We start from the raw sequence: 26,769 nt of genomic DNA on the forward strand, positions 1-26,769 counted from the left end.
GCTCCTGAAAAAAGGGACACAAGCTAATAATAATAATAATAATAATAATAATAATAATAATAATAATAATAATATATAAGAACTATAGATAATATATATAATATTGTTATTATAATATATAATAAAAATATAAAAAACTATAAATAACAATATCATTATTGTTGTTATTATTAATTAGTAATAATATAAAATAATATTTAATATTTAATGATATTAAATAATAAATAATATTTAATCATATTAAATAATGTTAAATTAAAATTATTAAATTTATTATTATTATAAATTTATAATGCACTTTACATCAAATAAATGATGCACCTATAGCAGATTGCACAACACCTTTACAGATACAATAATTCCAGGTGGACTGTCTGACCCCCCCATCAATTTAGTTAGATCAAAGCGGCCCGCGAGTCAAAAAGTTAGCCCAATCCTGACATAGAACATAGAACAATGTCAGCTGTATGGGAAATAGAGCTACAAACAGGAGTTTAGAACAGTCAGAGATTTCATAGATGAATTGTTAATTTTCTCCATACCAGATTAAGTACAAAAACTCATAGTTTGGATTTCATTGTCTCGCTTACAAAGATCACAGCCGATTATAGGATGCATCTCTGTCTTTCCTCTTATTCACGACCCCTCGCCATGAAGGAATTGTGAATAGCACATTTCAATCACGCTGTCACGGGAGAACTCTAATCTTTTCCTTCTGCGTGGCATATGTCCTTGCACTTCTAACTAATCCTTATTATGCCTCTGAAGCGAAGGTCACTGTCAAAGCCGAGGGGTGATTAAGTTAATCCACTTGTTTTCTGAATCCGATTTACCTCACTTTCCAAACTAGGGAACAATGTTATGGCACAAAGACATCACGATGATAGCGTGGTACGCATTAAGAAGGCGGGACCTTTCGCTGCCGAGGCTCCTGTTATCTGTCCGCCTCATCTGCATCGTTTTTTGCCTCCGAGCCCTATCAATGTGCTTCTAATGACGCCTTTTGGCTGCTATCTCGGGCGTGTGAGAGAGGCGAGTTAAAAGCAGCATCCTCCTGATTCATGAACTGATCTATGCCACTGCGGTGTAAGCCAAAGCCAAGTGCCGGCGTCCTGCTGAGCAGCATCCCTGTGCTGCGGCCGGACAACCAGCCAGCTTCAGTGAGTTACGCAGTGCAGTGGCTTACAGTTGACTTCATTAGCCGCTCCCTCCCTTCCAAGGGATGTTATTTACGGCTGCAGCGGGTGTGGACAGATGCTTCACAGATATTATACAAAAATAGTTTGTGCAAATAGGTAGTGTGAGTGGTCGCGTGTGTGCTTTGCATCCTGTGTTGTCGTTTAGTGGCGATTATGGAGTTTTCTCGAACAAGGTGGTGCAACATCTCCCAGCTGCTCATCTGGGGTGAGAGTGAGTGCAAAGACCACAGATTGTTTTTATGCTTCTTTTGTCCTAAAAGTGGGCTTGTACCAGCTCTACTGTGACCAGCCATGACTTCCTTGAAAGCTAAAGTTGTTGTCATGCCATTTGGAGTGCACTACTAGGTGCTGCTGATTCAGTCTTTCATTTGCAGTCAGAAAAGAGCAGAATAATGTTTGTTTGTAAGGTTGACCTTTGCTATTATTTTGCTCCGTACGACATTGACTCAGAAATAGGAGTTCGGAACATTCAAAACAAATTTACATGGCAATTAGTCATTAGCCACGTTTACATGAGGAATTTTTGTCTTTCCGAATGACCTTTCTGAAAACAATGGTATTTTTCTTTTGGACCGAGGTGTATACAAAGGTTACGTACTTTCCCTTTGAGCAAATAAAACAAATGCAATTGGAATACTTGGGTCCATGTATACGTGGCTGTTGGTTTCCCGCATAGCAGATCAAGGAAATTTCATCCAAAACTAGTGATGGGCATTTTTTTTTATACTTTAATGAGTATCTAGTATATTGTGTAATTTCTTATTCAGCAATTTTATTGACTCATTATTAGATTGGTTTGCACGGTTATCAAGTGGTTAATGCGCAGGCCACACAGCTAGGAGACCCGAGTTCCATTCCCTCCTCGGGGATCTCTGTGTGGAAGTTGCATGTTCTCCCCGTACGTACATTTGTGGGTTTTGTCCAGGTACTTCGGTTTCCTCCCACATTCCAAAAACATGCTAGGTTAATTGGCGACTCCAAATTGTCCATAGGTATCAATGTGAGTGTGAATGGTTTGTCTATATGTGCTTTGCATGCAATGCATCATATTTTTGCACCATATTTTATTTAATGTAATACTTTATGTAGCCACAATAGTGCAAAAATGACTATTGATTATTGGTATTAAATCGGTGAGAGAGGGCAAGTGAGCAGCTTTAGCCTGGCCTTGTGCTTGTCCTTCAACACAGACTCCAGGGACTCGCAGAGACAAAGAAATGTCCGAGGAGAAGCACAGAGAAGGCAGGATAAGCGCTTGAATGTAGGACACACACAAAAAAAGAAGTTCAAATAAGGAAACGGTCGCGGAGATGTAGTTTGTAATCTCCCAGTTAGTCATACTCGAGGCCTAATGCGCGATGAAAACACCTGGAGACCCTCGATCACATGAAGTGAGGCTTACAATCATCGGGGGAGCGAGTGTTGAATTGTGTGTTTGCCTCACAAATTAGTGTGAGAGTGGGAACTAAAATGAGAGTTCTCCATGGCCAACGCAAACATCAGCACAGACATTTACAACACGTTATGACTGTGTTACACTTTATTTTATTGAAGGAACTTTTACTTTAGAGCAGGGGTCTCAAACTCAATTTACTTGGGGGGCCACTGGAGCTAGGGTCTGGGTGAGACTGGGCCACATCAGGTTTTGGTTTGGCTTTGGTTCCGATTTTCTACAATAAAAGCGCTGATAAAACATTCCACTGTTCTCAAATATATAAATTTTTATTTTTCTGCACAAAAAAAGGTGAAAAATAAACAAATCAAGAGTAAAGAAAATCAATCAATCAGTAATAAATAAATATAATAATAATAATAAAACAGCAAATAATAAAAACTTAAGAAACCACATATAGTTGGTGGGTTGACAAATTATTTTTTTCAGATTAAAATTAACAAAGCATTATTAGAGCCCTGTAGACATGACAAAACACGACTATAGTCACATTTATACTTTTTATTTACAACATATTCTTGAGGGTCTTGAGACACATGCTAACTCGCAAACTAGAGAGCTAGCAACCTAAACGGTAGCCTTCAAGTTATTTCCTTTAAACTTAAAAAAAGCCAAAAACTTACCACTTCCACGTGGATAGGGAGGATAACTATTAACAGTTATTTAACCTTTAACATGAACATTAATCAAATGTAATAATTTTTTCTGGGTACATGATACCATACAGCATCCACATCAAACTTGCGCGGGCCGCACTAACATTAAACTTTCATATCAAGGCGGGGGCCTCAAACTTGTGTCCTGCGGGTCACATTTGGCCCACGGGCCGCGTGTTTGAGACCCTGCTTTAGAGTGTTTTTTTGCCTTTTTGTCACTCCAATGTGCATCCATCCCATAGAGTTTGGTTGTTTCAGTCAGAAAAATGTTTTTTTTTTTTGTATTTAATGATGTCTAACAAGACTGCAATGCTACAATCCAGCAGCAGACAGACTTTTATGCAATCCATAGCAGAATACATTGAGAAAATGATGTCTTTTAATATACTTGGGAAGTTTGCAAAGCATTTTATTCAAGTAGCTGATTGACAGTGTGGTTAATTATGAAGTAGATAATGTCTCTTTTTCTTTTTTGTATCTGACAGTTAGGCAGTAGATGACTTATAAAAACTCCACAGAACAGTGTTTCTTTCATAGCCCGTAGCCTCATTTTCCTGATACCAGTTCTCAGCCCACCCGTGCTTTCTGTGTATTCTGACTTCTAAATAAACCCTCAGAACTTTGGCTGACTAAGGCTTAGTCAGACATGAGAGTGAAAGAATAATCAATCCCAAGATGCGGGAAGAATTTCACCAATCTAAATATTTCATCACTTCAGACTGTGCAAGACAGGTTTCGTAATGATGTTAATGTCTCATTCTGAATGGGACACCAAAGCTTGAACTTCTTGGGTCATGGAAGTCTCGGGGCATTGTTGGCGCAATCATGTTCCGATATGACACAGGCGACAAGAAAGTGAGGAAAATTACATTGGCGTTTGGTTTGTGAGTAAGCAGGCTACTTCCTGGTTCACCTGGAATTACTTAAAGAAACAGGACTTTGATTGTTGTGAAAAATATGTCGTCTTGCTGGAAATTGTATCATAACGATCAGGTTATTGGAATACTTTACTCAGCACATTTATGGAAAATCTCAAGTATTTTCAAGTCAGGGCTCTACGGTGGATGAGTGGTTAGCGTGCAGGCCACACGGTTGTCCCTGTGCATGCGTGTTTTTTTTCCGGGTACTCCGGTTTCCTCCCCCATTTCAAAAACGTGCTAGGTTAATTGTCCATTATTATGTTAGTGTGAATGGTTGTTTGTCTATATGTGCCCTGTGATTGGCTGGCAACCAATCTCCAAATCCGCCTCTCGCTCTGAGACAGCTGGGATAGGCCCCAGCATTTCTGCGATCCTCGTTAGGATAAGCGGTACAGAAAATGGATGGATTTTCAAGTCATCAGGCTAAAGTCCGGAGTCATTAATGTCAAAATCCAAGTCAGGTCTTTGATGATATTCTCAAGTCATGAACATCGTCAAAAGTCCACACCATTGCTTTAAGTGTTGTGACGTGACCATGTGTTATTCCACTTGTCCACTAATGCCTACGGATTACTAGGGTTTTTTATTTATTTATTTATTACTCAGAACGCCCTAAACCGAGAACCGCCTGTGTTTATGTTAGTTCACCATGTATAGTATACGAGTCACACAAACACATTTTGTTATGCATATATAATTTACAATTGAATGTGTTTTCCTTGGCACATGTGCGACCCTTCTCCAAATTGTCATAGTGTTTTCGGGCTCTCTGGCAAACCACAATCATAACAATGTTTTGCTTTGGAGCTGAGTGGAGGTTAAAAAGAGTGTTTAACAAGAGTTACTGCTCTCTTGTGTTTTCTCACAGTAGATGACGTGATGATGGTGATGCATTGCTATAGCTGTCCGTCCCTGTCACTCCACCACGCTTAGCTTTAACCAGAAGTAAAGTAAAGAGTCGTGAAGACTAATGAATGAGGTCTTTAATGGTTTTGAAGTGTTAATCCTTGTCTCCTCTTGAACACATCCTTCTGGGCTATTAGAGTTTATGTTAATGACCTGTTTTGCACCGTCGTCCCTGTATTTTCCTATTTGGTCTCTGCCGGCTACAAATGGTGACAGGTAGTTAAAAGAGCCATGTTGGGGTTTTCAAGCGCTGCCGTTAGCTAATTAAGCAGGGGAGACAAGATGATTTCTCGTGGAGTTTTTGTGTCTTTTCGTCGTGACGATTGCAGGGAGCTTCATCTGGCCATCCGGTTAAATCATTGTCGTCTTTTTAGACTCTGCCTGTCCCTACAAATTATTTCTTGCCTCATGCGGAGGAGCTGGAGCACGATGATGCATCAGACCAAGAGAGACACCTCCCCCTCCATTACTCTCAGATTGAGCTTGGCATCCTCACACTGCCATGCTGGTCATAGACAGGTCAGAGTGGGGCTGGCGTGTGCACAGAGAGGAACCATCACAGACGTACACAACTCTACAATAAATTTGGCTGTCTTCAAGCGTCGCCACCTCTGTGATAATTAGCCGATAACAAGAGCCCGGTTTCCAACATGTGTTGCATAACAAGCACGCCTTGGACAAAAAAACAAATAAACAAGTAATACAAATAGGCAATGACAGCTCAGCCTTAGGATCAGACATGACTGATAATAAGATGATTTCTCTTGTTGGGAGTGTGCTTGACTCACCAAGAGAGAGCCATCACAGTTGTTGTCTCAACCTCTCTCTCTCTATCTCTCTGTCAGCTCAGAGAAAGGAGACGGGGAGTCTGTAAACCTCAAGGCGTGTTCTCTTATTTATTGAGAGGGCAGACGGAGATCAGAGGAACCCAGAACCTGAGAAATGGCGGTCAGCAATAACTTGATCCCCTTCCAAGCCGGCTAGCTTGGTGAGAGGACCACATGACGCTGTAGGGAGGCATCACACGTTTATTTTATGAGATTTCTTTGACATTCACTAGGTTTTAATTCATGGAGAAAGTGGGAATTACTCATTGTTTTTGTTTTATCTGGATTTGTAGTTACTTATGTGGCAATTTGTCTATTGAAATATTAAGGAAGCAGCTATATTCAGCCTTTCAATGCCGATCACCAAAGCCAATCACCTGTGGCTAGCGCAATTGCCGCTCACAATGGACATTTGTGCAGTGTAGCGTCTTGCCAACGTCTTGGGGAGCTTCCTTCCAAGGAAAAAGCAATCACGTTTAGCATGTGGAACCTAACCCTGCTGAAAAAAACAGCATGGAAATTATGCTGGTTTATGCTGATGGACCAGCATGGTCTACCAGCTAAACCAGCATAGACCTTATGGAAGATCTAGAAAATTTTCTGTGCCAGTTATTGTGTGTAGCCGCTCTATAGGACTCCACAACTCAATACAAAAGGCTGAAAATGAGCATAATAGATCCCCATGACAAAATAACCTCAAGAGTAATTTTTCAGTGATAACTGCAAACACATGCCACAAAAACAAGGGAGGGGTACGTAAAAAAAAAATTAATGCAGCATTTGAAGAAAAACACTGGTGAGTTTTGGAGGCTCACGGTGTCATCAGTCAAACGATAGCAAAGCCAAGGCGGCTAACACTCCCAGGTATGCGTGTGACAGTCATACGGCTAAGCTAATTCATTCATTCATTTTCTACCGCTTGTCCTCACGAGGGTCGCGGGGGTGTGCTGGAGTCTATCCCAGCTGTCTTCGGGTGATAGGCGGGGTACACCCTGAACTGGTCGCCAGCCAATCACAAGGCACATATAGACAAATAACCATTCACGGCTAAGCTAATAACACGAAAAATATTTGAATTCATCCGACGACAGCAGCCTTTCTCACACCAGTCTCCTTAAAGAAGGCGTCTGAAAAATTAACTAAGAATAAGACTGGTCACAGCTAGATGGGTACCGGGGGAGGGTGGTAATGGGCTGGAGTAATCTGATTTTTCAGACGCTGATGAGCTGTAATGCATTTGGGTTCCAGATGTTTGGTGACATGCGATGAATATAGCAAGTCTGGCCCTTGCAGCGTGCAGCAAGATGTGAAATGACTTGGCTCACTCAATGTCCATCTCTGTTTGGCACACGCTCCATGTGTGCTAAACAATCAATATGTTGGTCCTAGTACGTACCAAGATGGCAAACGTTCCCTATGTTTAACCACCCTCGCCATGAAAGCAGGATTTTGTTTCATGAAATGGAATCAAACACATTAGGCCGAGTATGTTATGTTTGACAATTAGCAATCAACATCTTGACTGACGGCAGATTTTTTTTTTTTTTTAAATCATCCCAGCAGAAACCCATCCATCTTTTTCTGCCGATTCAACAAAATAGCACAGGTAGAACGGTGGCAAGAGATAGTCGTTTGACTCCCAGCGATTGATCCGCTCACGAGGATAGATTGAGAGTGTCTGGCGCTCGCATTCATCTCACAAATATGTCCGCTCCCAAGGTTGTTACTCCTCTCAGCCCCCGTTTATTTCATCCCCGGGTTTATGGGCGGCCATTCTGCTAACTTGTCACTATCAAGCCTGAAGGGTCAACCGGCGGGTCCGATCGCTGACCTTCTCGGTCCCTTCAGCCATTGTTCGACAATCCCCCCCCCCCCTCCTGCTGCTTGGATGACGGATGGCCAGTTAGCATCACGGGGTGCAGCCATGCGTCCCTGAGTCTGATTAAAACACAGGTTGATGGGCGTTATTTACTGCACGCCTCATGATTGTGTGTTATGTGTGCATGTGTCTCAAGGACTCGCAGCCTTGGTGGCGCCTCCCCTTCTCCATCCGTGTAAATAGCATGTGATCGAACTTGGGTGGGGGCAAGATGTCTGTCATTTCTTTTCCACTGGATGTGTCACCTCTTTAGCCTTGGCCAATCGCTGTTTGAAGGCTGCTGACATCCACACCCACACCACCAGGTTGCATGTGTGTGTGCTGATGACACTGCTGTATTAGTGTGCGCACACCTTTGGTCGACAGTGCGGCTGATAGCTTGTCACTGATAGCGGCCCCTCTGTGAAACGAAGGTCACAGTACTCTCTGGGTCTCATCTGGCCTCTCATAGGAGTCCTGTAGTGGCTGTCAGCTAATGAGACAGTGGAAGGGAGTGAGAGAAACGGAGTATAGATAAAAAGACCGAGGGATGGGAGGGTGTACTAATGAGAAAAGGGAGAGAGGCGAACAATGTGGAGTCGATGGAGGTCTACATAGCAATGAGTGCAGGAAAAGTCAAATAAACTTCAATGTGAGCAATGGGAGTTTCTGCAATCAGCAATGTGCACTCTGAAAAGAATGAAGCAGTCAAATATGTTGTTTTGTGAAGCTCCTTACAGCCCATCCCACACTGCATATGCTCCTGTGCAATACTATGTGTATATTTGGGATATATTGTATATATCTTGTATATATCTTGTTAAATTGTCTTTTTTATTCTACTTTTATATACTTTCTTTTTAAACTTGACTACTGCACTGAAAGGAGAAGCTCTCCAATCTCGTTGTACATCTTGTATAATGACAATAAAGGCCATTCCGTTCCATTCCAAAAAAAAAAAAAAACACTAGGGCTGAACTGATAATCACATTTTGCCGGCCTCAATATATTGCTTGTATTCCTCACCTCACTTTCAAACCAGCAGGAAGAGGTCTCACTCTGTGCATTGGTTTCAGCACCTTGTCCCTCGTACAATCTATTTACCCGTGGGTGGGTGGAGGTGGGGCCGCTGGCATACACACGGTGTAGGCAGTAACAATTCCATTGGTAGATTCACATGTCACATGTCAGCAGGTGGATTTTGGTAAATACACGCTTCACGGATTTCACGGAAGTGTTCTGAGTGTTGCTTGACTACCTTGTCATGCTGCCTCAGAGACACCACCAGCTGCAGTCAATCATGGTCACTAACCAGTTAATAGGGCGTGGCTTTGTTCATTCTGAAGACACTCTGGAACCTTCAGCACCACTTCTAATAACATTTTGGTGAGTGTGTACTATATGTGGATTTGTGTACTTGTGCCAGTCCACATAGCACGGAGTGGAAAACAATTTAAGTATCAAAACAAAACATATAAATTTATAAGTAGATGTCGGGGTGACCTCTTGCAAGCTCCCACTGCACCACACCCCTCTGTATCCTTCACACTCCATCGCCTTGTGGTTCTGTCCATGACTCACCTCCTCAGTTTGGCACCCTATTTGACTTCTGCTCTTTTTTGTATCTCCCCCTCATTACATTTGGGAGAAGGAGGAGGCGGGAGGGAGGGGGGGCTGAGAGAGCTCTCAGGCAATGCCTTGAGGCCAACATACTCAGGAATGATGGATTGGTTCTTGGGCACATAGAAGCAGTGTGTGTGTGTGGGGGGGCAGAGCACTGCAGTGTAGCATTACTGATCGGAACATGCATTATTTTTCCTGGAGGGCTTAGCCAGCAAGGGGCTGGCATGAAGTATAGCGATGCTGGTATGCTCTAAAGCGGCCTGCAGCATAAAGATGGCCGTGCTTTTAGAGTGGACGTGCTATAGCCCGGATTTATGACCTCCCTATTTATTCCACTCACTGTTGTCAAGTTGGCCCTTGACAGCGAATAGGGAGGATATTGGCAGGCTGTTTGAGCCAGACAACCCTTGTCCCTCTGCCACAGCATTCAGAGCAGCTCCACCCGGGCCGGTGACTCATTTGGGACGTCATCTCACACCCACTTGGCTGACTGCTATGCATCATACATATGCAACGCTGTGGTCAGCACCCACCGTGCACCGCTTCCCTCAGCCGGCTGAGCACTTAGAGTCCTTCCCGGATACACGCACGATGCTTTAAACATCACCTCGTCGCAATGTTTAAACTTCAATATTCTAGAATGTGGATTTCCGCAACATCCATAAATGCCCCCCTACCAGTACAGCGTCCCTGTCGTGTTGTGCACATGTACTGCAGCTCATTCATTTCTTATGAGAGCAGAAATGACTCCCTTGAGTCATGCGGGAGGATTTGAGTCTTACTGTTTATTCAAGCAGAATCTCCTGTTGGAGCCGCAAAACAAGGATATGCCATCATAAAAGGCTTTTTTTTTTAAGTGACACCACAGAGATTGAGGTATTGTTCTCGCTGTTACTAAGAGTACAAAAACTGTTTTGAAAGGAAGCTTAATATGATCCATGTTGGGGAAATTTATTAAGTTGTACAATTTTTGGTCTGAAAGGAGTACGTGCACTTTAAGGTTAATTTTTGTGTCCTCGTACCTCTCTTCACCTCACATTAACACCCTTCATATATATGCATGGTTTGCATTCCAGTCATTTAGTAATCATACTTGAACAGGAGCTCAAAAGTAGATATTACACTTTAAATTAGATTGGGATATCACATTTAATACTAAATATTTTTCTAGCATTGTGTCATTTTGTTCCTTTTAGAAAAGTTTTCATCTGTAGCGTTTTCACTATCATCAATACGGTAATCCCTTGTTGCTTGCGGTTCATACCAAAGTGGGATTTTTGTCCTTTAATTTCATAGTTTCAGCATAGAAAACCTGTTGAAATATGTTTTTCTTTTACAATATCAGAGCCCTCTACATATAAAATAACACCCCTACAGTCACCTTTACACTCATATTCCCCAATATATTAGACATAGTAAGAGAAAAATCAGCCAAAGACGTGAAGAAAACATGTGTGTCGCTGTAAATTGGTTGTGGGGGGAGGCTAGGATGTGGTTTCTGAGTTGAATTTTAGCTTGGCTCACTACGGGAACAACAGTAGACCGTGTTTAGGGTGCCCAACATGCACATGTATATAAAATGTGAGTAAAACTGGACTGTCTGGAAAGGCATCATGCATCGTATCAAGCTGTTGTTCGCTAACTTTGCTATACCATCTCTTTGATTTCAGAAGTATTGCAGTTTTGAGTTTTACCACAAGTAGCACAATTTGAAAGCTAATAATTGCCTCAGTTCAAATAGACAACATTAATTAACGCCACTTAATTACAGGATGCTACTTGAACAAATAAATAGACTTTCTAGATAGACTTTCAGTTAAATAGAAATAGCAGGTGGTGAGTATTTATCGTTTACGAGGATGGATATCCCTGTGTGTACTGCTGCAGTGCTAACATGGCATCTGTAAAGCTGATATTTATGGTTGAGTTTAAATAGAATCATGGAAAACAAACGATGTCCACTGAGATGAAGGGTCTTGCTGTGGAGGGAAGGGAAAGAAAGTAACACAGGAAAAAATATGTGCTCTTAGTAGAAGATGAAATAATCAGTGGTATTATTCATTCATTCATTCATTTTATACCACTTATCCTCATGAGGGTCGCGTGGGGTGCTGGAGCCTATCCCAACCGTCTTTTGGCGAGAGGCGGGGTACACCCTGGACTGGTGGCCAGCCAATCACAGGGCACATATAGACAAACAACCATTCACACTCTCATTCATACCTATGGACAATTTGGAGTCGCCAATTAACCTAGCATGTTTTTGGAATGGGGGAGGAAACCGGAGTACCCGGAGAAAACCCACTCATGCACGGGGAGAACATGCAAACTCCACACATAGAGGTGGAATCGAACTCGGGTCTCCTAGCTGTGTGACCTGTGCGCTAACCTGAGTGGTATTGGTAAAATAAAAATATTACATATTACATATTACATATTACATATTACATATTACATTACATACATTACATACATTACATATTACATATTATTACATATTATTATAAAAATAGTTATACAAAAATATACTTTTTGACTATATACTTTGATAGCCCACAGTTCAGAAATTGATATCCTTTTACACAAAATTTGATGTAATACTTGTTGTATAATTGTACATCAAATCGTTTACCACAAAGAGATTTTCCCTACTTATTATTGCTAAAAACATATTTCTATCTCCGATTAAATGTTATTAATTGTGAGTTAACTACAGACAGAATGTGATTAATCACAGTCATATATTTTAATCGACTGACAGCCTTAATATGTATATAAAGTGTTTGAATTAATTATCATTATTTATGTGTGAAAAGAATGTTTAAATACACTTAATGCACTCATAACATATGCCTGGCACCCAAGCCATCATGCAGTATTAGTGAATAAGGAAGAATATTACAAATATTACTATTTTTTAATTTGTTTATGTAAACATATTCGGACTCTATACAAAAAGGCTTTCCTCCTTAATAAATGGGATAGTCCTCATAGATGCCTGATGAGTAAATAAATTCCCCTGTCAAATATGGTAGCGTAGTGCATTTTGTAATGTTTAAAAAATTAGAGCTGTCAACTGGCTACAAATTCCTACAAATTAATCCAAATTAATCAAATCAATTTAATCACCGTTTTCAAATGAATTATTCATGATTAATCACCATGTCACCAATCACCATGATTAATGTGTGAAATATGCACTTAAGTGTATTTTAGGAACATATGTGTGTATATATATATGTATGAACTGATATATACACTCTTTATATATGAACAGCTCCAAATGAACTGTTATGAACTAAGGAGGGTTGTGTTCAAAGACACCACGTAATTGCTTAAGATGAATGCACTTCGGAATCACGTTAGTGCTTGATAGGAATATCCACTTTCTGATTTTCCTTCTCTTTGTTTTGGTGATGTTCGGAGTATCCCTGAATGCACCTCACTGTAGTCGAGTGACAATGAGGAAGTCTTTGTCAGCCGTAGAAAGGCTATACGTATGTATATATGTATGTATTTTTATATTTATTCTGCTCTATTCAGGATGAACTCCCCTCCATTATGAACAGTTTTGCTGATGAACAGCTATATTTCTGTAGACTTTAGTTGTGCATGTAGGAGTTGTAAGTGTCAGTGCTAATTGCTGTCTGTGTAACTCATTGCATTCCGCCGTGCAAAAACAAGTCTCAGCCCATTCCATGAAGCATGTCACACAGCACTGGCCTGTAAAAGGATGGAAGTCAGGATGAGATTTAGTTGTTTATGTAGTACTTAAGATTTTTGAATCTCAAGTGGATATTCCTCTCCATTCATATTCAGTCTTAGGTTTCTCAGGTAAAGAGGGGCGTGAGGCCAGACGACCCCAAGCCAAACACACTCCATTTCTCTTCCTCTCTGGCTTTCATTTGGCCTTTTCTGTTTTCTGTCAGTCTCTCCCTCTCACTCTCTCTCTCTTTCTCTTCCTCCAGCTGTTTATCTCCATCTCCCTGCAGCCTGAGAGTAGGATGTCAGGGAGTCAGCTCCCATGAAAGGCAATGGGTCGCCACCATGCCTGTATAAGGCCACAGCAGTGTGAGCACTGTGTGTGTGTGTGTGCATACATGGACTTCTGAGGAAATGTACTTACGCCACATGAGGTTTTGGGTGCTTTGTCTACTGGAGTGTGTGACGTGAGCTTGTGTGTATGTTGGAGTGGAGGCCGGCAGCAGGCTGACGTGTGGCGGGCTGCAGCCACAGGGACCGAAGAGGGGGGTGGGAGGATGATGGGGGTCTGCTCCCTCTCAGCTAATCTAAACAAAGCTGAGACAGAGCCGATTGAGGAATGTCACTGCTGGTCATAGACGCAGAGGGTCAACCAGGATGTGGTTGTGTTTTTCTGCGTAGAAGTGCAGCGTTTTGTCCGAGTGTGTCTGGAAGTGAAGCACTTGAATGTGTCCTCAGAGACACCAAGTCTGTTTGCAAAAACAAGCCATTTCATTTCCTGAAAGTGAAAATGTCATATACTCTTGTGAGTTTTTTTTTTTTTTAATCCACTCCATTTGTGCACCACATTCCCTTTTGGCTCTCTCTGCAGATTCCTGCAGCATCTGTCCAACCGCTGACAGTTGAGCTGCACTTTCCTCAGGGTGACAGCTGAAATGTTGCACCGGAAGCTTTGGAAACTTGACTGCCGTAGGGATGATCTGACAGTGTCCCGTAACAAGGCTATTTCTCATTAACTTAAAGGTCCCCTGCTGTGCATGTCCCCAGAGAGCCTTTTTTTTATGAGAATCGATCGTGCTCTTCTCTCCACTTTTGAGCAAAGGGCCGCTGAAACGATCACTTCGGAAGTTCCAGGCTTTTTGGGACATCATGAAGGAAAAACTTTCCGAATGGACACATGCTACACATCTTAAAATAAAGCCAAGAGTCCTGCTAACTGTCAGTAGAGCTACTGACGTGGTAGTTGGTTATTTTGTCATGAGGTTAACCTAACATGATGTTAGCACTGTACCTCACATAACTATGCTAGTGTTGCTAACATTTGGGTTAACCTCATCTCGTCAGACACGGGGTGCAAGAAAAACCGAATGGGCATAATGACCCAAGCAGGCTTTGCTACACATCTAAAATTAAAGCCTTAACTGACCATTCACAGGCTTTTCAACACAACATCTGTTATTGCACTACAAATCTGAATTGATATGTTCTGTATTTATTTGGGATGTCCGATATTAGCTTTTTTGCCAAAAACTGATATTGCCCAACTCTGAATTTCTGATACCGATATCAGTCGATCCCGATGTCCCCTGTGGTTGAATGAACACATATGTATTCAGCATTTTTTATTGCATTTTTTGCTGACATCTGGCCAATAATTATCGGACATATCGGACATTTTTCTATTTGTGATTGTTTTCTAATTTTTTTCTCCCCTATCTTTCTTTGCTTTATTTTGTAACTGTTTTAAGTTTATTATTATATTTTTATAGAGTTGGGAGATGAATTAAGTGTCCACCTATCATCCATAGATCAATACTTCTGCTAACTACAGTATCTGTTGGTCACCTCCCACATCTATAGGTTTGTTTTGGGCAAAATACGCTAGCTTCTCAGTGACAATAAAAGTACAATAAAGGGAAAAAAACACTACTAATAGCATTAAAGCTACATGTACACAAAGCACTGTGTTTAGTAGGCTTTCAAGCAGCACATTCCACATAGCTCCGTGTGACTTCTTGCAAATTGTTGAAAAATTGTCCTTTAATGACAAGTGATGGTGCGTATGGTCATTGATGGACATGTTGCTGGATAAAATCCCATGGATGTCATGTTTAGCTTGATATTAGCTCACTGTATGTGTTAGAGTTAGTGTTAGTGAGCGTCCATGTGCTCCATAAGCCCATGGGCCAAGGACTCTAGAGCAGCTGTGACCGCTTTGACCTCTGACCCCTGCATATTTGATCTCAGGCTAACACCCCGGGGCGCCACCTTTTGCCCACATGGGCTGAAGTTGTACTGCAGAGCAGCTACAAATACATAATGCACTCCATGTCAGCTGGGATTGCGCCACCGGAGCGCCATAAAACCTTGAAGCGGACCGCTGAAAGCCTTTTTCATATGTGATCATAATGAAAACAACATTTTCGGGAGTTGAAAGATGCACTTCTTACCCCCTGTGCACTTTTTTCCCCTTCTCTCTCTCTTCATTAAGGCCGACGGTAATGAAACATTGGAGCAGCGGAGCAGTCCATTAACAGCGGTCCATTTACTATGGCACGTGTTCAAGCCCTTAGCTCAGCGTCTTTTGCCACCCTTTACTGTAGCTTTGTCCCAAAATTGGCACCAGTGAGAACACAGTTGGGACTCTTCAATGCCTTGTCCGTTCTCACCACAATGGAGTGGCATTTTATACCGAAAAAACACATTATCGTTATTATCCATGCACTTTCTGCTACTTAGTCTGAAACCTGAGCATATCTCAGCTGACTTGAAGCAAACTCATGACTATACTTTGGATTGTGGGGATCGAACCCACACCAAAAGTCAAGCTGTTTGAACCATTATACTACTTATCACCTTGAGAGTAAAGAGTAGAAGATACATTTCAAGTATAACTTTCTCTTTGACAACAGTTCAGCCATATATAATTTGCCAAAATATCAAAACAACGATACCACAACATGAACAACACACAAAAAATGGTTGTTTTACTGGAAAATAACCATTTTCATACAAATATGAATATCTAAAATGTATCTTTGATGCATAACTTCCTTCGTATGACGCAACAAGATGCCTTTTCACTTCCTGACTGCTATGGAGCATTTATTTCGATGGGAAAGATGCACTTTTTTTTTTTGTCTTAAAACCGATTGTGGAGTTGCATCATCACCTCTTTGTGCCTCTCCTGCAAAATAGATTAAGATATGCCTTTATTCGTCCCTCAGTGGGGAAATTTGTAGTTAATATTATCATTATCGAGCCGGATATTCATCCGGATATTTTACGGATAATGCTTTTTGCTGGACACAAGTATGACACAAACTACTTTACAGGCATGGTGACACCTCAAACGCCACACCGGCTAGCTCCCCCCCCCACACACAGAGCCTCGCTCACCATGGTAACGCTACCGCCACTGCTGCTGTATTTATTTGCTAGTTTGGCAACGTTAATGCTAGTTGTAGCATTCGTTTCTATTTTGCGATATGAAATTAATGATTAAAATGACCCAAATACTGCAAGTATTACATATTATCATGAATGTATCTGTTAATATATGGTCAAAGCATAAATATAACACTATAAAAGCTTGCTGGTGGGTGTTTTACTTGCGGGCTTTGTAGGCGGAATAAGTGTGTCCCATTATGTCCATTAATTAGCTGCCTCTTTTTATATGTTTAGAACACACTGAAAAGAAACAGATGTGTTTTCATGATTGGCAAAAATTCTACAAAACTAATAAAATAATATGTCAATCACGATTTTTTTCCACTTTTAGTGTATGAATTGATAATAGCTATTAATGATCACTTGATGTACTAAAAATAACATATCCTAATCGACTTTCTTAGTCCTAAATTGGATGCTGCATGGCAAAGTATATCACAATATATCATAAATCATGCATTAAAATGCATGTAAATTTAACTCAACCGTCTACGAACTGTACTGTATGTTTGTAAAAAGAAGCCAGCACCTGCAAACGTTTTAACTGTAAAGCTGTTTTATTAAATCAATTCATAACTGTCCCACAAGTGTAGTAAGTAGTCATTTAAGACAACAATATGTGTGTGTGAATATACACTATCGCTCCAAAGTTTGGGATGACTTGGAAATGTTTTTGTCCAGTCTGAGATATGGCTTTTTCTTGGCAGTCCTGCTATGAAGTCCAGCATCCTGAAGTCGCCGCTTCACTGTTGATACTGACACTGGTGTTTGATGGCTACTATTTAGTGCAACTGTGAGGCATCTTTGTCTTAAACTACACACTCTATTGCACAGTTGTGCAGCGTTTTTCTGTCCTTGTTAGACCCAGTTTGTGCTGCTCTCTGAAGGGAGTAGTTAACAGCATGGTAAGAGATTTTAGTTTTAGTTTAGATTTTTAGATGGCTTTTCTAATCATCTATTAGCCTTATAAAATGATGAACTTGGATTAGCAGCCATACCAGGAGATTGATGCAGAGGACTGACAGTTGTTGATAGTAGGCCTCTATGCAAAAATGTACATCCTTCTTTGAAAATCATCTGATTCATTTTAAATGTTTGTGAAATGGATAAAAATGTTTGTGAAATGCATGAAAATGTGTTTTTCTTTGGGATCACTTTTTCAAAATTTCTTTGTTTTCCAAACTTTTGAGCGGTAGTGTATTCTAGCATTCGGAGCCATGTTCGTAGAAAAGGTGATGCCTGCTGTTTGTCTGCAATTTCCAACTCAATTCGAGCCTTCCTTCTCGCCGTGACATTTCACAATTAAAATCCAGTGACATTCAGGTGACGCTGACACAATGACATTATTGCTAATTCCTTGTAGAAAGCCAGTGGCGCTTACAGCATCTATACTTTTTTTTTTTTTAAATGTCATTAGCCTTCATTTGTTTTCCTGCAGTTGAGATGATGGACACATATTGTACTGGGTAGAGCTGCGGGCGAGATGAAAGGGTCATGTACGGAATCTAAATTAGCCCTATTACTGAGAACATTAACATGTGAGATACATTGGTGTAATACTCAGTAGGCCTGCCACACAGTGGCTAGAGGACACTTGGTATTTACTGTACTGGGAGAAAGGACAGAGAGAGCACCCCCTCCCCCCTTTGCCCCACCCGTTCTCCTGTGAAATCCTGACTATCATGCGGATGCTCTTCCCGCCCTCCCTCTACACTGGATGAGAGTCATCAAGGACACCTCAGGGACGAAGGGCGCTGGGGCTTGAAGGTCTTGCAGTGGAGTAGGTATAGCACAGTGCTTAGGACAGCATTACTCCCTTGTGCAGGCATGCGTGCACATGTTAGGAATCTGCTGGACATGCATAATCTCAGCAGTGTCGAGGCGCTGTGCAATTAGGTATGTGCATGCTGTGGCTCGGGACTAAACGGCAAGCCAAGAGGACATGGTGGGGATGGTTGGTGCTCATTAAAGCGGGAAAGCTTCTTTGAATCTTCATAACTTTTTCCACCTTTTTCCAAAATGAAAGAATATTTTTACAAGTCATGCTAAAAACAACTCACTAACAAATGTCCAAATATTACTAGTTGACAACAAAATATGAAAACGTATAATACTACATTTATTTGGCAATTGCTTTGTCAACAATTTTAATTAATTCACAATTATTATTTGTATTATATATTCTATATAATACAAATGTCTATATATTATTTGTATTGTATATTACTTATATTAATTGAACTACTAATTTTTAGGGATGTCCGATAATTATTGGTACCGATAATTATTGGTCCCGACAATTATCGTCCCGATATCAGCATAGAAGGAGCAATATCGGTTGATACCTGTATCGGATGTTTTCACAATCATGTATTCATTCCACCACAAAAGATATAAAAAGACATATATTAGAAATATATAAGAAATATATTCAGCAAAAAAGCAAATATAAATAAATATATATGAAAATAAATATAAACATCCCTACAATTTTTTATAAATTATTATATAATTATTCAAAAACTATATTTTATAGGACAATACATTTTTTAGTGATTTTTTTTTTGGGGGGGGGTGACATCAAATAGAATAGCAAATTATTCAAGTTTTCTAATCTACATTTTTTTAAAACAATTCAATATCCATCCATCCAGTTTCTGTACCGCTTATCCTCACGAGGGTTGCAGACATGCTGGAGCCTATCCCAGTTGTCTACGGGCGAGAGGCGGGGTACACCCTGGACTGGTGGCCAGCCAATCCCAGGGCACATATAGACAAACAACCATTCACACTCACATTCATACCTATGGACAATTTGGAGTCGCCAATTAATCAAACTGGGAATCAAACCCAGTTCTTCTAGCTGTGTGGCCTGCGCCCATTCAATATTGTATTTTAAATATATTATTACTTAACAAAGTGTAAAATAAAAAAAAACAAGGCTGTAAATAATTAAACTACAGAGCACTCAAAATAGAGGCCATTACATTTTTGTGTGTTTATTTACATCTAAAATTTCAATCAACTTTCCTGATTATCAAAAACTACATAAAAATGTTAGAGATCAATACACTTTTCAGTGATTTTTTAAATATTTTTTTAGGGCAAGCAAAGTCAAATATAATAAGACAATTCCTAAAATTTGAAACTTTGATTCATTCAATAATCTTAATTTCAAATACTATGTAAATATTATATATGTTATGTATATAATGTCATATAGTAGGGGTGCATCTGAATTAGAAAACCTTTTTGAAAAGTTAATTTATTTCAGCAGTCAATAGTATATAATAGCTTTTATAAAACCCCCGAATGAAGTACCTCATTAAATGTGAAAAATTGTCAAAAGTACAATATTATAAACTACTGGTTCATGCATTTTTCTTTTAATATGCTGGAAAACACAAGGTTTGGGCTGCAAGTGGACCCGTGCCGGTCACCGGATACTACTGCATTAGCAAATATCGCTCTTACTGTAAGTACAACATACAGTAGTGATTCGCTTGAACGAGCGTTCAATGCCCACCCATGCCGTAAGAATCAGTGGCATCAGCATCTCAACCTTCTCCTCGACCGCCACTTATTAGCCTGGCTTCTCATGCGGAGCCACGAGTGAAATATGAATATGAGCAACATGACAAAGAAAACCTTTCTTTGACCTCCTTACTCAGCATACATATTAGTCGCTAATCCAGTAAGGATGAGAGGAGACAAATTCTACCTGACTGGCTACACGGGGGCTGAGTAAACTGTTGCAAATGGATGCACAAGGCTGTCATGTTTGGTCTGTAACATCAACATGGCAGCGAAAGACTTCCTAAAAGGTGTGTTACGTCAGCTGTTGCTTTATTTTCATGATATTTCAGCGCAAGATACACATGGAGTTTCCACCTGCCACCCAACGTTTGACATTGGTGCATGCACCCTTGTCGTGTTGGAGTGGCTGTGGTGTGGACGTGGACGTGGACGCTCATTTCTAAGTCTAAAAAGAAGTGTGCAAATTGAGTGAAAGAAACCTTTTTGTGTCGTTTATGTTGGTGTCGTTGTTAAGGTATTTGAGCTGTCAAAAACGGGAAAAAAACTTTTATCAAAGTGAAAGTTACATTTGTAGTCAGGAACTGATATTTTCTTGGAACTTTCCTATGTTAAGATAAGATAAGATAAGATATGCCTTTATTCGTCCCTCAGTGGGGAAATTTGCATTGCACAGCAGAAAGTACAGAATCAGTTAAGCAGTACAAAATACACAATATAGAAAAATAAACAATATAAACAACCCAAGTATTAACAAAATCAACAGTTTTTCCCAGAGTTATATACAATACAGTATGTAGATAATATGAAACGAGATGAGATATATGACCAGTCTATACACTGAGATCTACTGCTGATTACTAAAGAATAGAAAACGGTAAATACACTTTTTATTTTTCTAAAGCATGAGGTAGGGTCCATGTTTAAATAGAACGCAATATTCAGTGTGCCTGAAAAGAGCAAAAATGTCTAAATCTGCTGATACTGAAGGGGTTGTTTTTTGAAAAATGGCTGTGTCTTACAGGTGTAAAAATAAGTTAACCAAAAAAGCCAAAACATAATAAATAGTCTTCACATTGAGGTTAAATAACACGTGGAAGTTAACCACTTTTTAGCAGTAAAGGTAATTTTCTAGTGAATTTAAACATCGATAACTGTAGAAAAAGTGTAAAAAGAAGTTAACTAGAAGTTAAGACATGAAAACAATATTTTCAATCTGTGTGTGGTTCCCTTTCAATCCGGTTTGCTCTTCACAATCTTGAATCGTCTTGTTTCCAAACCCAGCAGAAGGCCAGCAGGAAACAGGACACAAAATGGGTGCTGAGTCAAATGTATGATAGGTTCCATGTAAATTAACCACTGCAACCCTAATGAGATTAAGCGGCATAGAAAATGGATGGTTGGATGTTACATGCCAAATAAAAAGCTTCCACTTCTTAGGTACAGTTCATTTTTTGGAAAAAAAAGCTAACACGCCAGCATAAATAATATTCGTGTATCCGGGTAGAAAAGTGCCATGGTTGCATCCTGGGTTTGTTCAGCACTGACAGGCATCATGCACTGTGGCTCGCTGCCACCATGACATCACGTGCAGACGACAGTGTTTTCCCCACAAAGGCCATTCAGTAAAGGCAGTGAGATTTGAGCGTACTATTTCGATCCATCCCTCACCATTCCTTTATGCTATTGTCATTGTCCAGTTCCGATTGGCACCTGTTTGTTCTTATGTAGCTCAGTCATGGTGGCCGCCCCATTCACGCTGTCACTCATCGTGACATTGCCTGCGGTTCCGTTTGTTTGTGCGAAGAAGCGGCTCTCTGCTAAAAATAGGTCAACTTTTCATGAAGGCTGCGTCACGCAGCGCAGGGCTGATCAAGCTGGAAGTCGCATAAGATTTTGGAAATCAAATGTATTTGGTAATGGTAATGGTTTTATTTTATTTGAACATGCATCAGATTACAATTGAGTACATCCCATAATCAGTTCACAGTTCCACATGTCCAAAAGGAGTAGGAAGAAGCAAAGCTTATTCAATCCTACCCTTCCATCTGGTACTTTTACAATCAGTAACTGTTACATTTGTTCACTTCCTGCTTTCCTAATATAATTCAAGTTTGTTTTTTTTTTTTTACAGCATTTATTTTTTCATTTTATTTTATTTTTTTATTTTATTTTAAAGCATTAGTGACAACATTATACAGAAATAAATTACATGTACAGTAACTGATATTATGTAATATTAAAATACATTAAATTAGCTGTATACTGTATGATAATACATGTAAATACATATTATTACTATTATTACTACTAATAATTATTACTATTATTACTACTATTACTATTATACTATTTATTATTAAATTATTATACTATTATCCTTATTTGTGCTAAATAACTAACAAATCATAATTAAGGTTAAAATATCAGCATCAAAATAAAAGTGATAAATTAAATACATCATAAATTAACCATTTAATATACTATGTTTGTATTATAATACTATATAAAAATACACAAAATAAACATTGACTCTGCTGACAAAATTAATTCATTAGCAATTAGAAGAATTAGAACAGATTAATTATTCAGATTGATACTCATGGTGAGAGGAACCTTGTTGCCGGCACGCCACATAAACCTCCGGCTGGTGAGGGGGGTGGGGGCTGTTTGTAACCTTTAGCGTGGGCTCTGAAATGCCAAAGAACAAAACATATTTCATTAATCTCAAAACACAAAAGCTTCTTGAATCAGCACAACCCGTAAAGTGCCAGCAAATCATTTTTGGAACTTTGGGAAAAAAATAAGTGCGGTACCTCGTCTTGGTCCTCACAAACTGCCTACTCCGACATCTTGAGTAGGAGGAACTATTGCTTGTGTGCCGAAGCCTGAAGGATAAAGCATAGCATGTCTAAGTGTAAGATTCCATATTCCGGCTCCTAAAATAAATTAATGAACAGCTTTCTTCAGGCGATGCTTTCTGGAGCGCGATTTGGAAGATGGCCTTAGCTGCCACCCTCTGTAAGACGACACAAGTTCAAGCTGTGTGGCCATATTTAAATGAAAGCCCCATTTGCATAATGCACACATGAACAAAGAGACGTGGCTGCGAGGTAGAGCCTGACATGAAGCGACTCAAGTCCAAGTATCCACCCCCGCGCTGTTCATCATCTGTTCAATTACGACCTCACCTCGGCGACGTATCCTCACATACACCTCATACACATTCATTGTAATGTTTAATTCACTTGAAAGTTGAGCACGGGCCATGTTTTCCTTTCTCCCTCCGCCCTTCCCGTTTTCTCTGCCTCCCCGTGGCGATGTCACAGGGGATTAAGTCACGGACGCCGAGGCGGTTGTTTATGATTCATCTGGAGGGAGGCCGCGGCCGCCAGTGGTGCCCACGGGGCAGGCGAGCTAGCGGGCTACTTGCCTGCACAGCCTCCTTGTGTGCACACGCGGATGACACGCAGGGAGCCTTCGTGTACATTCGCATTACGCCTTTTAAGACGTAAAGCTTCTTGATGCAAATCCTACGTCACGCTGTATATTTAAATGTTTTTAGAAGTGGGGATGAGGCTGAAAGGTTGTGTCGTCGTCAAAATTAATTTCTAAATGCAACAGTTTCCTGCTCTCCTACTTTTGTGCCTTCCGACTTACTTTAAGTCATTTTGTTGTGCAACGTTATTCTATGTAGGACAATCCTTTACATTACATTATGTTAATAAAAATCATGGTGTCCTTAAAGGGGACCTATAATGCAAATTTGACATCTAGTTCTTCTAGAAACTGCACCTATTCAGCTGTATTTCTTTGGATTTCAAGTGGAAACGGTCTGTTTTAATGTATTCCACCCACGGCCACTTTTCTGTGGTTGGTCACACTCCATGACTTACACAAAATAAACACAGTTAGGACAGTAGCCACGTATAGTACATGGACCCAAATATTCCAATTGCATTCGGATTATTTGCTCAAATGGAAAGAATGTAACCTTTGTATATGCCTCATTCCGTGCCAATGTGAATGAATATATAATGAGAATCACAGGGGTGGAATATTCCTTTCCCCAATCCGATTGAGGTATCTTGTACCCGCTCAAACGGAAAGTTGTCAGGGTGTGTTCTTCTTCGTGGTGTTTTTCTTCTTCTGTTGTTTATTGGCGGTTGGCAAGCAGCTTTCGTGTGCATTAGCGCCACCTGTAGAACAGAATCTAAACACTTCTATACTTTATTCACAAGTCCAGTTTTATTAAATAGAAAATGTATATCTATATAAAACATGTCCCGAGTTGAATTATAAAATATTAGCAAGATTGAATTTGATCTTTTCCTGTTTAAGTTCTTTCAGCGCATGCTCAGATATGACGTAACACGCAGCTCCAGACGTTCTTCCGTTTTAAAAATGGAGGCGAGCAATCGCCACTGGACTGATGCGGAAAGTTTGTTTTTGATCCAAACTAAATTTCAAGACAGGATGAACAAAAATTTAGCAATACGGAGTGCGTGATGTTGATGTTTTACTGGGCATGCCCCATTGACTATTCTGTTTGATTATAGCGGCTCATGTAGACAAGAGATTGGAATATTGTGTAAAAGTGTAACAGTGTAAAATGCCATTGACAGATTAAAATGCTTTTCTTTTGCTGGTAGGGAATCAGGAACTCCAACCACTTGTGGCTAATGGTAGCGTCTTTGGGAATTGTAAACAAACATGGCGTTCCCTTTCGAGGCATTGCTAAAAATGAAAACACTGGAGCAGAGCTTGGGGGAGGGCTTACAGCGACGCCCATATAAGGAAGAAAAAAAACAACTCTGAACCTGTGACATAATATAGGGGTGCTATTTCATTGAAAGACGACTCCATGAAATCAGTTTACAGTAAGGGTACATTTTTGGAGATATATAAAGAATTATAAGTTTAAGAAAAGCAGATTACCACTGCAACTACACTGCTTAGTTATTACTGTCACTTTCATAGGATAAGCGTTGTAGTGTTACAGGGTTTTATGATTACTGAATGTCAGTGAACATGACAAGCTTTCTGACTGTGTGTGCAAAGGAAACAGTCGAGTTACAATAAGATCTTTAACCTTCATGCTGGTGTTGAGAGTAAGTGCATCCAATGTGAAGCAGGACTTTTTTTTACAGTTTTTATGAATGCCAGTAATAACCTAATAAACTAATTAGGTTTGAGTTTAAGCAGCTGAACATAGTGTTCAGGCTTGTTTTAATAAGGCCTCTCGTAGTTGGTAAACCACAACTCTTACCAGCGGGTAGTTCGACACACTTGTGGCGTGTTATTAGTGACGGACGATACAGCAAAACGTTGCTCTTCAATATCGTTCCGTCTTCCTTTTAATTGCGCTTTTAATTAACTTGCCTACGTCTTGTCAGATGATGCCCCAGCATGCCGTTTAGCACACATTTAATGAGATTAACCTCTCGTTGACCAAGCAGACGCTGATTAAACACCATTGCCGAATGAAATGTACGAGGCTTTATTTACTTACAACTCTCTGAGGTTGGAGCATAGCTCAAATGTCAAGGGGACGCGAGGTGGCGCGTGCCGGAGCCAACCAGCTGGATTGGAAAGACAGAGTGAAACAGTATGGAGTTCTCCTCTCCTGACAGACGGCACGCAGGCAGTCGATGAAAACGCCGCTAATCAGTCGGTCACACTGGCACACGTGTTAAGCCTCACACACTCCAAACAGCCAGACTCCCTCAAGGGCCCGTCCCTGTATGCACGTCTATGCTGAAGGAGTGCAAATGACACCCCGCCAACGTAAACACTTGCAAACATGCACTATGACATGACCTTTGGAGTCATGACACACGTCTGGTGAGCGTGCTAACCTATTTGTGTTGTTAGTAATGCAAGCTGTATTCACACTTAAAACATGGATATATTGCTGACAAATAAATCTGCCCTTTTCGATATTTCCAGCTTTTCTGACTAGATATCTTAGTTTTTATCTGTAATTCAGGAAACTGAAAATGTACGAAAACCAAGGCAATTTTCGCAATAGGAAATAATCTAAATCCAATAAATTTGTTCCAGAAACCCAAATCTGAAAACCTTGACACTGTTCTACTCTTGTTGCCATATCATATCAGGTTATCCCTGTATCATTTTTTGGCTACTCCTAAATCTCTCGTTCTCGTCGGTGCCAGAACTTCCACAAGATTGTCTGAATTTCTGACGCCACAAATTTAGGAAGTCCACGTAAGATGTCCAGCAGTAATCAGCGACCAGTGCTTGCTTTTTCTTGGAAATTGCGGCACTAAAGTGTTATTGTCGGATGTAAGAATTGTGTATCTACACCGGACATTTTGTTTTCAGGGGAGCTAAAGACCTACCTCACGGTCACTGCTTCTCTGCTCTCGTCACTTCACGTACTAGCTGTTTCATGGGGGGAGGGGGGCTTGAGCCAATCCCCGACCCCGATCAGTGGAATCCAAGCATGTCAGCCATTAGAAGAAGAATGCATATTTCATATTTCCCCCCCATACACAAAGTGAGATTTATGGAGTACTTTATTAAAACAAACATACTATATTTGCCCACTGGGATCCAATATCATTTAACAAGTTCCTGAAATGAGCAGGATGGATGTCATTTTAATGCTAGTCCACAGC

At 40.3% G+C, this 26,769-nt stretch overlaps 1 protein-coding gene and 1 long non-coding RNA gene across 4 annotated transcripts in view; one reads left to right on the forward strand and one right to left on the reverse strand.

Annotated features, from left to right (window-relative positions):
* Positions 1-26,769, forward strand: part of clmpb (CXADR like membrane protein b) — a 118,464-nt gene that overhangs the window by 51,343 nt on the left and 40,352 nt on the right. The window lies entirely within an intron of this gene.
* LOC131134221 (uncharacterized) lies at positions 19,877-25,912 on the reverse strand. The gene is made up of 3 exons (XR_009131364.1): positions 25,641-25,912; positions 22,945-23,016; positions 19,877-22,819 (listed from the first exon to the last, which is right to left on the reverse strand). It is a non-coding gene; the product is annotated as an uncharacterized LOC131134221 (long non-coding RNA).

This window comes from Doryrhamphus excisus, chromosome 8 (genome assembly GCF_030265055.1).
Source record: "Doryrhamphus excisus isolate RoL2022-K1 chromosome 8, RoL_Dexc_1.0, whole genome shotgun sequence".
Classification (NCBI taxonomy): domain Eukaryota; kingdom Metazoa; phylum Chordata; class Actinopteri; order Syngnathiformes; family Syngnathidae; genus Doryrhamphus; species Doryrhamphus excisus.